This window comes from Mus musculus, chromosome 2 (assembly GCF_000001635.26).
Source record: "Mus musculus strain C57BL/6J chromosome 2, GRCm38.p6 C57BL/6J".
In the NCBI taxonomy this organism is placed as follows: domain Eukaryota; kingdom Metazoa; phylum Chordata; class Mammalia; order Rodentia; family Muridae; genus Mus; species Mus musculus.
Window position 1 is genome coordinate 106,975,603 of NC_000068.7, and position 11,935 is coordinate 106,987,537.

Here is an 11,935-nt window from a genome sequence, read left to right on the forward strand (position 1 = left end):
GGAGTCTGGGAAGGGAAAACTTGCTCTTAAGCTGAACCTACCTTCCTAGTAGATGTCTCCCAGCCAGACCCTGACCTGCCCCATTGGATTAGACCTTAAGGGAAGAGACTAGGGCATGCCTACAGCTAGGCAGAGATTCCACTCCCTTCTACCTTCTCTCACGTAAAGGCAGGTATATTGGGTTTTGTTTTCGTTTGCTTGTTTTTTAAAAACCCAGAGTCCATTCATTGCTGTCAGTATTTGCTATGTGAGGCTATCCATGAAAGAAAATCAGGAAATGCATCCCTGAAGAAAATTGACTCTCTTCACCAATAGGCATCAAACATCAAAAGCTCCTCAGAAGAGTGGGATTTCGTGGGGTCCTCTCTGTTAGGTCCAAAGTGGCCCCTTGAAATAGTGGTGCTGGTGACAGTGTCCTAAACAGAAGGACCCTGGCTAGGTACTTAGAAGCCTAAAGGCAGGAACCTCCCTTAATCTTTCAGGAGCCTCCTTTACCCTGCCCTGAATGACAACTACCTTGGGCAAGGTATCTAGTTCTCAGCCAATGTGAGCGGCCTACATCAGCTCAAAGATGCCCTTCAGTTGCTCCCCTTATTCCCCAGTAGTCTTGATAGCTTGGTCACCAGTAAGCCCTTCTTTGTGTGGAGTGGTCTAATTCAATGGTTTCACTCCACCCTGGATTCCAAACAGCTGTGTCATTTGGAAGTCTATAAGACACCCCCACCCCCCACCCCAGCCAACAACTTGAAGAACAGCAACTCATACCTAGTACTGGGTAGGCAACGTATGAGGTTATTTTAGATGTCTCCAAAAATGTGACTGAATTAGGGCTGACAAAATTGTCACTTTAGATATATCATGATAACAGTTTTTCTCGTCTGATTTTGACTGCAAGTGACCCTCTGTTCCACCATATTTTCTATTTATTTTAACTTTGGCATGCCTTATAGTTTACTAACTTACTACATATATTTAACACAATTCTGCCTATGTTTCACAAAGTGCACGCTTACTCATATCCTAAATTTAAAACATCCCACAAGCTTTGCATTTATCTCCTAAGCTACTCGCATACTTACTGGCTACAGTTACCACTTCTTATGAATTTCATCCATCCTTAATTAAGCTGCAAAGGCACTCAGCATCATTGGAGTGGAAGGCTTGGGGAGGCAAGTAGAAGACAAATGGTGTCCTTTTCATGCTGCATTAGCTACTGTGTTTTATCCTGATGAAAACTGTAAAACTTTTTAAAAAAAGGAGTGTGGAATGAAGGAGGGGCCAGGACCCAGAATCTCTTATGCTGATGCCAGTGCCTCAAATAAGGCTATGTCTCTATGGGGCTAACGGGGTTTAGGGTAAGAAAGCTTCTCTTCCTCCTGGTTCCCCAACCTAAGCATCATGAGGTATTGGGTTCTGTCCTTTAGGAGATGCTAACTGGTCCTTGGGAGAGTAAGGTTGAGAGACTCCTAAGCATCCTATAATATATAGGATGGTCCCTGCAATTGCTAACTGACTCAATATTTCAAGCATTTGAAACCCTAACCTAAAGGAATGAGGAAGGCTCACTGAGGATAAGAGCTGATCAAGAAGCAGAACTGGGATCTCCTGGCTGATTAGATAGAGATAATGGGAAGGGGAAGATGGTTTTGGCTTGTGGAGCTGTAGCACAGATGGAAGAGTGAACCAGAATGAATGAGTGGAGCGAAGGCTTCCGGTGTTACAGGAGCTGTGCTTGTGATAGAGATAGCAGGTGAAGAGAGTCAGGATAGAGGATTCTAAGCTGGAAGATGCAGGTTGGGAAATGCTAGTCTGTAATTACTGCTGCATCCTTAGGGATGAGGTAGGTAAGGGCGAAAAAAAGTTAGCCAGTGAATGCATGGTGTAAAATGAGAAACAGTACTGCAAATGAGTCTGGAATCCTGGGCCCTCATTTGTTATCCTAAATCAGATTCTACAGATAAAGCCCAGGAATATAATGTTCTGCAAACGCCCTTGGGTGGTTTTGAAGCATAATGAAGTTTGAGAACAATAAATGGAGACATTAGAAGAGCTATCTGAGAAGGAGCAGGAGGTGAGGTATCAGGGAGACTACAAAGGCAGAGTTCCCACAACCCAGCGAAGGAGATCGCTGAGAACCAAGCACACAGAGTTCCCACAATCCCTGGAAGGAGAGAACCAAGAACAAGGCTCTCTGCTGAAATAGCTGCTGCAGGCAGAACTGAGAACAAGGCTCTCTGCTGAAATAGCTGCTGCAGGCAGAACTGACCAGCTCCCTATATTCCCAGGTATAACGTGAGTCAAGGCAGAATCACAGGTTTCTAGGAGCGACGTGAAAGGGATGAAAGGAAGCAGGCAAAATTAATCTTAGAACTTTATTGTTTACAGGCATGGTGGGGTCACGTATGTAATCTCAGCAACGGGGAGGCCTGGGCAGAAGGATTGTTGCACATTTTAGGGTAATCTAAGCTACCATGTGAGGGGCTTTGAGAAAAACAAAATGAGACATCCCCCACGCAAACCAAGCCAAACCAAAGAAAACGCTCAAGGAAAAATGATACATATTGTTTAACCCAGCCTGTCTGAGACATTTTAAGATGTAATTAACATAAAAGTGTGCTGCTTTTCTTTCCCATTAAAACCTGGAAATCTCATGTTTTATACCTTGAACATTTTTCACTAGACACATTTCAGGTATTCAGTAGCCACAGAAACCAGCACAGCTGCGGACCTATATATGGAGAAGAACGAAAGAAAACTGTGGAGAAAAGAAACTACGAAGAACAAAATAAATGCCTTAATTGTATAAACGCACCCTAGGGGGTGCAAGAAGACCCTCCTCATGAAGTGATGGGAATTGAAGCCGGATGTTTTTTCAATCTTTATTATTTTATTTATTTATATTCCTGCCATAGCTCCCTTCTCAGTCCCTCTTCCCATAGTTCCTCATCCCATTATTCCTCCCTCTTGCCTCCAAGAGGGTGCTCGGCCCCCCTCACCAGGCCTCTCCCTTTCCTGAGGAAAGGAACTGAGGACATGGGGCAAAGGTAGTGAGTGACTTAGAGAGAGATGGCCTTGGAGTGGTCCATGGACAATTGAAAGGGGGTCAATTTATTTAATTGATTTCCAGTTTTGTAAACGTTCCAACTGAATTTTAACACCACAGAGGAGAGTTTGAGGCCTGCCTATCTATGACGTATGATTTTTGGTTCTGTATTTCCCAATATAGAACCAACTTTCCTGCTGTAGTTCAAGGTCCAGGAAGCACCAGTGTCCCCAACACCCAATCACTCTGCACCCCAGTTATCATTCCTTGTTACCCAGGTAACCACCATTCTAATGCCATTTACTATAGACTAATTTGGCAGTTATTTAAACTTTGCAACTGTATGACATGTGGTTTTCCAGACTTAGCTTCTTGTGTTTAAACCTTATCTCCAAAATTCATTCATATTGTATGTACTGACAATTCCTTGTTTTTGTTGGTAAAATTTTATTCTAAGAATTTTAGTAATTGTGATGGCTTGTATATGCTTGGCCCAGGGAGTAGAACTATTAGAAAGTGTAGCCTTGTTGGAGTAGGCGTGTCACTGTGGGCGAGGGCTTGAATACCTTTGTCCTAGCTGCCTGTATTTCCCTAGCAGCCTCCTCCTGCACCACGCCTGCCTTGACTCTGTTCAAAGTGCTCCCACCTTGAACTCAGAGATCTGTATGCCTGTCTCCTGGGATTAAAGGTTTGTACCACCATGCTTGGACCTAAATTTAGCTGTGTGGGATCTTGCCCCAAGGTCACCACTCCATTAATTCAATTTCATATCCTTGAACACAGGATTCTGGTGTCCCTTTAATACTCGAACCATATATTTTATTTTTTCCTTTCTAAGCTTGCTATGCTTATTCAAAACGCTCTTCATGAGACTTAACCAGAGAACAAAGTCTCTGCTGGGATTTTCTTTTTGAGACTTCCTTTGTCAATGTAATTAATATAAATCTGTTTACCTTAGTCTCAGGTAGACTCTTCAAACAAGGGCAAAAAGCAACCAAATTCTTCACCAAAATTCCACGAAAACAGTCTCTAGGCCACATTCTGAAATTCTTCTCCTGTGAAACGTCTTGGGCCAGGTCCACACAATTCAAAACACTCTCAGAACCAAAGTCTTCCATATTCCTACTAGGATGGCCCATTAAGCCCCATGTAAAACATTCCATTTGCAAGGCCACCTCCTTAAACCACTGAGCCATTTGCCCCACTATAGTTATTCTTTTTTTAAAAATCTATCTATCTATCTATCTATCTATCTATCTATCTATCTATCTATCTATCTATCTACTGTGTGTATTTATGTATGGAGATCAGAGCACAACATTTGGGAGTCAGTTTTCTTCCAGATCATATGTGTTCTGGGAATCAAATTTATGTCATCAGACTTTGTAGCAAGTGGTATAATCCACTGAACAATTTTGCTGTACCAATTGTAGTTATTCTTAAAGGTATGTGTCTTAGGTTTTTTTTTTTTTTGTTTTTTTTTGTTTTTTTGGAGACAGGGTTTCTCTGTGTAGCCCTGGCTATCCCGAAACTCACTTTGTAGACCAGGCTGGCCTTGAACTCAGAACTCTGCCTGCCCCTGCCTCCTGAGTGCTGGGACTAAAGGTGTGTGCAACCATGCCCGGCGTGTCTTAGGGTTTTATTGCTGTGAACAGACACCTGACCAAGGCAACTCTTACAAGGGAAAACATTTTATTGGGGTTTGGTTTACAGTTTTAGAGGTTTAGTTCATTATCATCATGGTGAGAATCAAGGCAGCACACAGGCAGACATGGTGCTGGACGAGCTGACAATTCTACATCTTGATCTGAAGGCAGCCAGGAGGAGACTCTCTTTGCCAGGCAACCGGGAGGCATTGGCATTGTACACTGGGAGGAACTTGAGCATAGTAGGCCTTAAAACCTGTCTACATACTTCCTTCAACAAGGCCACATATACTCCAATAAGGGCGTCCCTCCTAAGAGTGCCACTACCTATGGCCAAACTTTGGAACCCATGAATCTATGGGGGGGTCAAACTCATTCAAACCAACACAGTGTGCAAGTAGTTGTTTGCTAAAGGTTAGTTGCTACAATGCCCAAATGATGCAAAACTAGACTAGAGTGAGAAAACCTGAATCCATTACTGACTTAGCTATGAGATAGTTGTATAACCATGCAAATTAATGTAATTCTCTGTATCAGTCAGGGTTCTTTAGAGTCACAGCACTTACAGAATCAATCTATATGCATGTATATTGAAATGACTTACAAACTGCAATCCAACTAATACAACAATGATGTCTGTGAATAGAAAGTCCAAGAATCTAGTAGTTGCTCAGTCCCACAAGGCTGGATGTTACAGTTTGTCTTCTGTGTATGCTGGCATCCCAAAGAAACAGGCTCCAGTGCTAATGAAGGAATGAATGTGCTAACAAGGCAAGGGCAAGTAGGCAAAGAGCAAAACCTTCCTTTTTCCGTGTTCTTATATAGGCTTCCAGAAGAAGGTGTGATCCAAGTTAAAGATGTGCCTTCTCACCTCAAGATCTGGATCAAAAGCCTGAGTCCTCCAGCCTCAATATCTGGATCACAGGGGTGCCCTTCATTTCTGGATTGTAGTTCATTACAGATATGGTCAAGATGACAACCCAGAACAGCTCTCACATTCTCTCAGCTCTACTAGTTATTGTACATGTGTGTGTTGTGTGTGTGTGTTCATCAATGTGTGTGCTTCACCTTTCCAAGTGGTTTTATGACTGATTTGGCTTAGTATTGGGACTGCAGTAAGTTTTCAATGACTGGTACTTGTAATTATTTCTGCTGAACATGAATCTGCAGTTGAATCTAGAAACACTGGACCATCACCTCATACATGTTCTTTGAATCGTGGCATGCTATCATTTAATATTAGCTATTAAATTAAGTTGAGAAGTAGAGGTATCTGGACAGGTTGACTTGCATCTTGCATGTTGTAGTTCATTCCAGATATGTTCAAGCTGATAACCAAGAACAGCTAAGCAATTAGCTCCAAGAACTTATGTGTAAAAATGAGACTATTATAGGATTGTTATGGGGGAATAAATGAGTGTGTGCTCATCTATTCCTTCATTTCTAACCACAGTTGTTCAGAGTCAGTTTATTAGAGTACTTGTTTAGTAATGCATGCACATGGCATCCACCCCCAACACATAGAAAAGAACAAAGTTGGACAGGAGTGACTTAATTTTAAAATACTGTGACATAAGGGGACTTAACTGGTAGCTGGACAGCAGGACAAATTGGCATTACATTTTTAGCATTTGATTTTTCTCATTTGAAGACTTCAGACTGTTGTGGAGGTGGCGTGGGAGAAGGAAACACACCTCTCACATCTGCTACTCAAAACATTAGCCATATAGCCAAGTGGATTTGGCTGAAATTAAAATCCCAAGGCTCTCCATGCTACCCTAATCATTATTGTATCAATTATGATTCATTTGGGCATCCACAATGTGTCTGGCATTATATCAAGGGAGGATGTGGGTGATTTTAATGATGGCTTCAACCATTCTGTCTGTGAGTGACCCAAATTCTGTAAAGGAACAGCAGAAATAAATCATTAAATTTTTATCATTCAACAGCACTCATAATTATAATTGTGAATAGTAGAAACAGAAATAGATCCAACAGTTCTGTTGTATATAGTGTCTTCATCTTAAGGTTGATAAAACTCCATTCCAGGAAGACCAGTGTTATACAACTGATATAGGTGGCAACCAATGTATATAAAAGTTGTACTTGAACATTAACAGGGAATATTCAAATCATCTAACTCCAAGTGCAGCCATCTCCCCTTTCCCACATTTAGACAATTAGTAGAGCCATGAGTTTCTACTTGTTTTCTCTCTCTTTGCTATGTTAGATGTGATCAATAACAGAGAGGATATAGAGATCGGGTGGGGTTGGTGGGGTGTTCTGGCTTGTTTGGCTGAAAGACTGAACAATTCTAAACATTTCTGGGATTCTAGGAAAGAATTTCGTTTGGGCCTCTCTGCAGGACCTTGGAGAGCTATAGCATGGGGAAACCAGCAGAGGGAGAACAGAACATTGCTTTTTCATTTTTGGCAAGTTTGTCCCGGTTTTACTATAGTTTCACCCTAGGTCTTATTAAACTCCTTGACAGTGACGAAGCAAACAGTATCCTTTCCTGCATTTTTGGAGAAGCAGGGAATGCTTCTACCGTGGAGGTTCTATTTAACTCAGTGGTCAATAGGCTGTTCAATCAGCTGGCTTGAACGACTCCTTAGCACAGGAAGAGTCTGTATGCTTTCACGTGCTTTTCTCCATAGTATTGTGATAATTAAATGATTTGAGGCCCAAGGATGTAGTTGAGTGGTACAGCACTTGCCTTTCAAACATCAAGGCCAGGTTGCATTCTTCACAGCTTTTAAAAAAGTAGTTAAAGGATTCTCAATATTATGTATTTTACATACAATTAAATAAAATTTCTCTCTGTTTCTCTTTCAAAGATTTATTTTATTTATTATATGTAAGTATACTGTGGCTGTCTTCAGACACCAGAAGAGGGAATCAGGTCTTGTTACAGATGGTTGTGAGCAATCATGTGGTTGCTGGGAATTGAACTGAGGATCTCTGGAAGAGCAGTCAGTGCTCTTAACTGCTGAGCCATCTCTCCAGTACCCTCTTTCTTTCTTTCTTTCTTTCTTTCTTTCTTTCTTTCTTTCTTTCTTTCTTTCTTTCTTTCTTTCTTTCTTTCTTTCTTTCTTGAGACAGTATTTCTCTGTATAGCCCTGTTGTCTTGGAACTGGCTCCATAGATCAGACTGGTCTTGACAGATCAGAGATCTGTCTCCAGAGTGCTGGGATTAAAGGTATACACCACCGATGTCCTAAATCAAATTTATAAATGGATCGTCTCATCTCTAATAATTACTTCTAAGAAAATGTAACACTAGCAATAAGATTTAGAATCATCTAATTTCTTGATTTTTTTTTTCCTCCACCACTTTGTTTTGTGGTCATTTGTTTACTGACTGCAACGAAAATTTAAAATACCAGATTTTTCTCATCACAGTTTTTAAGGAGATGATTTAGTTGGGAAGGTACCCTCCGCAAAAGCATGAGGTCCTGAGTTTAGATCCCTGGCACAAAAAAAAAAAAAAAAAAAAAAAAAAGAAAGAAAGAAAAAAGAAAAAAGAAAAAAGAAAAAATGTCTCTGGAGCCGAGTTAGGCTGGCTGAATCGGTGAGCTTCATCTTCAGCAAGAGACCTTGCTTCAAAACCTGAGGTGGAGGGCATCAAAACAGACACTGGACTCTGGTATTTGACCTCCATATGCAAATGTACACATGTATACATAACACTCACCTTCACAAAGCTATACATACACAGACACACACACACACACACACACACACACATACACACAGGTGTGAGTGCGTGCTCACACACACAAATAAAAAAAATAGTCAAGGGTCAGCTACTTGGAAAGCGCCTACACATTTCACCCAGGTCTTCAATACATTCTCACATGATTTTATGCTTGTTTTGCTGTTTGCATCTCCAGAAGTTGAGGGAAAACCTGAGTCTGACTGGCACTAGGCCTCAGAGAGTTCATAAGGGACAGGCAGAGAAAGAGATGATTTCAGAGTTTTACCCAGTGGGCATGAATGTGCACTCAACACAGGCATGGAACCCAAGGAAGGCTGGATGGAGCGCAGGCTGGACTGAGTGGTGAGAGAGAGATGCCTGCTCTGCGCTCTTCCTGCTTTTCTTGGTGCTTACTTCCTGGGTCCAGTTAAAGAGGTGAGTGCAGCCCTCCAGCACATTAATGCATCACACTTCCAGGGCTGCAACTGTTCGATCCATACCTAGGTGCCTGAAATGTGCTGGGCTGATCTGTCTCCCTCTGGAAGTTTTCAACGTGGGTCTGCCTGGCTGCTTTAGTTTTTGGCCATTTGGTAGAGGAAAACCAGAACAATGTGAGTTGCACTAATACACACACAGCGGGAGGAGGGGAGGCGAGCTGTGAAGAGAACACATCCCCTGCCATTTCCCAGGGAATGTGTTCCATTGTTACCTCTGATACAAGCACAGCATTTCCCTGGTCTATTTTGAGAAGCACACAGATACTCTGATAATAAAGCTTTCTATTTTGTTTTCTCAAGCTAGCTTGAGATGGTTTTCTTTCCTTCACAGGCGTAAGAATTCTAGCTGATATGAATGACGGCAAACCCAAGGAGGGTAGAGGGCATTTCATGAGCTGCGTGAGAAAAGGCTCAGGGACAGGAATAACACGGCATGTGTAGATAAATGCAATTAGTTCTGTTTTGCTGAAATGAGAGAGAGAGAGAGAGAGAGAGAGAGAGAGAGAGAGAGAGGTGCTGACAGAAGAGGAGTGATGGTAGTGCTGTTCAGATGACTATCTCTGAAGTAAATGAAGAGCCCTAGTGTGTTCACACAGCCAGTGACACACTCATATACTGCCTTAACAGTTCTTTGTTATCTCTGGGTTCCTTTAGACCACAAGAAAGCAGATGGGACATGGAAAATTTGTTCTGTTAACAGGATCAAACTGTAAGGTGGTGACTTTTGGCCAATCTCATTTTAACTGTTGCTTAGCAGTCCTTCCTTCCTCTGACCTAATGGCATCACCGGAAGAGCCACATCTGCTTTCATCAGTGAACAACAACTACCGCTCAACCTTCAACAGCATCCTCTGAATAGATGTGTATCATACTGTCCCCATGTTCCAGGGGCAGGAGAGAAGCTTGAAAAGATAAAGTTCTGGGTTGGATCATGAAATTGTCATTTAATAACTTTCCTAGCATTACTAACCGGTCAAAATGCTATAGACTGAATATAGGTTCCTTAAATTCAAATCCGGAAACCTAGGCTCCACATGATTGCTCTAGGAGTTGGGGCATATTAGAGGTGATTTGGTCATGAAGGTGGGAACCTCATGAACCAGATAACAGGAAGCCAAACAAGCATGATTTCTACCACGTACACCTGTGAGCTGTCTATGAACCAGGAAGCAGACATTCTCCATATATCAAATCTATTTGTTTAATCCTTGCCTCTAGATATAATAATTATGTGTTGTTTATAAACCACCAGTTTCTAGTATTTTGTTATAGCAGCACATACAGACTTTGTCAAAATAATACCAAAACAATTAAATATCCATATCAAAAGTCAACCATGACCTAAGATTTAAACTATAAGGATTATGAAAGGAAATATGTGAGATGCTCTTTGTGATTATGAATCAGATAAGCTGTCTGGTTCCTTAGGTAGGACCAGAAAGCATTGTGATTAGCTTAATTTTTCCAACTTAACATAATCTAGAATCACTTAGCAAGGAAGTCTTTTGTCTTTTATGAGATAGGGTCTCACTATGTAGATCTGGCTGGTCAGGAATTTACTGTGAAGACGAGGTTGATCTTGGACTCCCATTCTACCTCTGGAGTTCTAGAGTTAATGGTGTGTGCTACCCCCTCTGACCCATGGAAAAGGAGAACTAATCAGGTATTGTCTCTACCTGTGGGGAGTTCTGTGGCATGTTATCTTGATTCTTTAATTGAGGTGGAAACTTTGCCCAATGTGGGTGATACAGTTTTCTAGGCAGGGGATTTTAACTTGTATGAGTGAACAAAGTGAGCCAAGCACTAGCATGCATCCAGTAGTTCATTCCTCTCTGCACTTGACTGTGTATATAACGAGTCTAGCTGACCAAGTTTCCACTGCTTTGATGCTCCAACAATGGTGGACTGCAACCTGGAATTGTGAACCAAGTGAGTCCTGTGAAGGATGGTCGTCTAGGGGTACTGCTGCGTTCATTGTGCAGTAGGAACAAAACCCTACACATCCTGAAAAGACCAACTTGGACAGAACAGAGGAGGAGGAAGAAGCCACTGGGAGAATGACAGTCTGAGTCTGTGGCATGGGACCTTAAAGCAGGAAGCTGCGGGAAATAGCCACCAGTGACTGCGGGTTACTGGGTTCCTGAAAAGAAAGCTGGGGATCAAGTCAACACAAAGTTCTCTGATCAAGGGTCAACTTTAGTTCTAGGGTCTGATTTTTAAAGGGGGGGAACCCATCCCCCACTATGCCATGATCTCATCTGTTGCTTTCTCAGGATCTCCTCAGGAAGCTGCAGATGTGGCAGACAAAAGATTTCACCTAGGTCTGAAGACACCACTGCTGAGCTAGCAACTGTGGCAAACAAGGTCCGAGCCAGCCTGCTCAAGGCTGGGGGCAAGGGCACAGCCAGAGACTGGAGTAGTGAAGAGCCCCAAAGAAAGTAACAACTAGAGACCAGGGTGGAGATGCCAAAGTTGGCAGCCCCCAGAGAGTTAAAATAGAGATCCGGATGGTCCCAGAAAATCCCAGTTACAGATCTGAGGGCAGCTGACAGTGTGAAAGTAAGTTATAGATTATGGGGGGACCAGAGGAGCACCAGCCTCAGAGGGAAATCAGAAAAAAAGGGGGGGGGAGGGGTAAAACAAACCCTGCCAACTATTAGAATAGACAAAGGCCTCCCATCAGGATAGAATCCTAGGGCTCCCCCCTCCTCTGCACCTCCTCTCCTTCCCGATTGATCCTGCCTAGTAACCCCTCTAGGATCCACCATCTCCTTTCCCAGGTGGGACTGTTGACAGTTGTAATGTTTTCAGTGAAGGGAGAGGGAAGTACCCAGAGTAAGATTGGCTCTTAAGGGACCTGTCTCTCTTTTCCATCTGAAACACCCTCCAGACCCCCTTCTCCTTAAATTGGCGTTGTTAAGGCATTTTATCATAGCAACAGGAAACAAAACCAAAAAAATAAAAAAAAAAATTAAAAAAAAGACACAGTGGATCTCATTACAAGTAAAAGTTTGGTCAGAGACAGGCTTCTTACTGTAAAGGTGGTTGT